The 3301-nt window shown below is 40.7% G+C and overlaps 1 non-coding gene across 1 annotated transcript; it reads right to left on the bottom strand.

Moving 5' to 3' along the window:
* Positions 1-2127: 2127 nt before the first annotated feature.
* trnal-uaa (transfer RNA leucine (anticodon UAA)) lies at positions 2128-2210 on the bottom strand. Its single transcript has one exon. It is a non-coding gene; the product is annotated as a tRNA-Leu (tRNA).
* Between the last annotated feature and the right edge of the window lie 1091 nt (positions 2211-3301).

Raw genomic sequence — 3301 nt, forward strand, 5'->3', positions numbered from 1 at the left:
GGCCGAAGGGCCTGTTTGCACACTGTAAGTAATCCAGTAATCTAGTAAAGAATTCCATGGATTCACTGCCTCCTGAGAAGAGAAATTCCTCATTATCTCTGTCTTAAATGTGTATCCTCTTATTCTGAGACTATGTCCTCTGGTCCTAGACTTTTAGCCAGAGGATCAATTACGATACCTTCCCTTCTTGTTTCTGAACCTGGTTTCACATAAGCAGCTATCCTCACCCATTCCTGTTTATCATCCCACACTAAGCAGAACCCAAACTGGGCGTCACTGAGCAGGTTATTGCTGAGCAGGTGCTGCTTGATAGCATTGCTGATGACACCTTCTATCTCTTTAATAATGACCAATAATGAAATGATGGGGCAATAATTGGCCGGGTTGGATTTGTCCTGCTCAGGGACATTGTCAAGCAGTGTGTCAAGTGCTGGAAGATGGGATTTGAATTGATGGATATTGATGACCAGCATGAAAATGATGGGCCCAAGAACATCTTTCCATGCTGTAAAGACACTATGATGCAGTGCTAGTTTCCAGGTATACACTGATGAGTCTCCCCACACTTTAACCCCACTCCCACCTCTGTGTTTTCTTCAACTTATGCTCAGCTTATTGGTCAATGAGAAGCCCCCAGGATGTTGATAGCGGTGGATTCTGTGATGGCAACACCATTGAATGTCAAGGGATGGTGGCTAGATTGTCTCTTACTGGAGATTGACATTAACTTGCATATGTGTAGCACAAATGTCACTTGCCACTTGTTAGCCCAAGCCTGGGGATATTATCACACTTGAACATGGACTGCTTTGCTATCTGAGGAGCAGCGAATAGTGCTGAACATTGAATGATCATCAATAAACATCCCCAGTTCTGACCTTAAGATGGAGAGAATGTCATTGGTGAAGCTGCTTAGGGTGATTTGGCCTAGGACATGACCATGAGGAACTCCTGCAGAGATGTCCTGGAGCTGAGATGACTGACCACTGACAACCACAACCACCTTCCTATGTGTCAGGTATGACTCCAACCACTGCAAAGTTTGTCTCCTGATATGCATTGATTCCAGTTCTGCCAGAGCTCCTTGATGCCACACTTGATCGAATGCGGCCTTGATGTTAAGGGCTGTCCCTTTCCCCTCCCCTCTGGAATTCAGCTCTTTTGTCTATGTTTGACCAAAGGCTGTAATGAGGACAGGAGCTGAGTGGCCCTAGCAGAACCCAAACTGGGTGTTACTGAGCAGGTTATTGCTGAGCAGATGCTGCTTGATAGCATTGTTGGTGACACCTTCCATTTCTTTAATAAGGACCAATAATGAACTGATGAGGCAGTAACTGACCGGGTTGGATTTGTCCTGCACATTGTGTAAAGGACATTGTTAAGTAGATACCAGTGATTTAACTGTCATGGAAGAGCTTGGATAGAGGAGTGGCAAGTTCTAGAGCACATGTTCAGTCCTATTGCTGGAAAGTTGTCAGGGCCAATAGCATTTTCAGTATCCAGTATCTCTAACCCTTCCTTGATATCTCATGAAGTAAATTGAAACAGCTGAAGCCCAGCATCTGTGATGATGGAGACCTGTAGAGGAGGCTGAAATGCAACATTCACTTGGCACTTACAGTCACAGAGATGTACAGCATGAATGCAGATCCTTTGGTCCAACTTGTCTATGCCAACCAGATAGCCTATATTAATCTAGTCCCATTTGCCAGCACAGCTGAAAATTAGTATGCATGTTTCAGCCTTATCTTTTGCACTGATGTTTGGGCCCTTCTGTCATTGAGGATGAGGATATTTGTGGGCCCTCCTCCTCCAGTGAACATTTTCTCTTCATTTACAGGATTTAGCTGTCACTGTTTAGGCCAGTATTTATTGTCCAGAGAGCAGTTAGGAATCAACCACATTGTTGAGGGTTTGTTGTCACATATAGGACAGACTTAAGAGCAGCAAATTCCTTCCCTAAAGGGAACTTAACAGCAGTTTCATGGTCATCATTAGAATCTTAATTCCAGATTTTTATTGAATTCAAATTCCACATTTGGCCACGGCAGGATTCAAATCTGGGTCCCTGGATTAACAATCTAGCGATAATACCACATAACATCACCATTTAAAAAACAGCTCTCCTACCAGGAGTGGGGTTCGAACCCACGCAGACATACATCCATTGGATCTTAAGTCCAACGCCTTAACCACTCGGCCATCCTGGTTACAATAAACAATTTCTACTTTTTCCAACATATGTTAAGCACTTAATTCCCAAACGCTGTCAGCCCATCATCTGAATGAAGATTAGAAATGGGGAAGCAGAGATCAGGAGTCACAGAAAAAAATCTGCAAAATATCAAGTGCTATTCTGTTTAGCCTGATTTTAAACATATCGTTAGTGCAATTTATTATTTAAGCAGCTCTGTAACAATAATAATTTAAAGTTGTCTTAGTTTATAATCGCATTTTATAATTGCAATTTTTCCAATTTCTTCCCCTTATCTTGCTAAGACATATATTTATTTCTACACTTGACAATCTTCAGCACTCAACATTGTGCTCATCAGAAATTACAGGAGAAACTCAGCAAGTCTGGAGAGAAAACAAAGTTGACATTTTCAGTCTAATTTTCTTTCAAACTGAAGGAAACTACAAAATTTAATTTTTATACATTTACAAAGAGGGAGGAAGGATCAAGTGGGATGGATAGTGAGAGTTCTGATGAAGAGTCACTGGATCCAAAACATTAACTCTGATTTCTCTCCACAGATGCTGCCAGACCTGCTGAGCTTTTCCAGCAAATTCTGTTTTGCTTTGTATAGGAAGGGTGTCTGGTGCATCACAATAAGTGAATATGAATGGCCGTAAAGGAAGGATGCAGATACAGAATAATTGTTAAGGTAAATATGAATATTAGAAAATAGGGCAGCTCTGCTCACAACAGGCCAGTAGGAATGAGACACTGGGGAGAAGGGGAGAAAATTGCAAAAAGATAGACTGCAAAATTCATGCTCTGAGGTTGTTGAGCACAATGTTGAGTCCTGAAAATTGTAAAGTGTAGAAATTTATTTATGTCTTTCAAAGATAAGAGGAATAAATTATAATTGTAAAATGCAATGATAAAGTAAGACAATTCAAAATAATTATTGTTACAGAGCTGTCAAAGAATAATTTGCACTAATGATATGTTTAAAAATCTAGCTTAACTGAACAGCACTTGATATTTTGAAAAATATTTTATTTGATTCCTGATCCCTGCTTGTCCCATTTGTAATCTTTGTTCAGCCTATTGGCATTTAGTACTTGACATGTG

This window comes from Chiloscyllium punctatum, chromosome 7, assembly GCF_047496795.1.
Source record: "Chiloscyllium punctatum isolate Juve2018m chromosome 7, sChiPun1.3, whole genome shotgun sequence".
Taxonomy (NCBI): domain Eukaryota; kingdom Metazoa; phylum Chordata; class Chondrichthyes; order Orectolobiformes; family Hemiscylliidae; genus Chiloscyllium; species Chiloscyllium punctatum.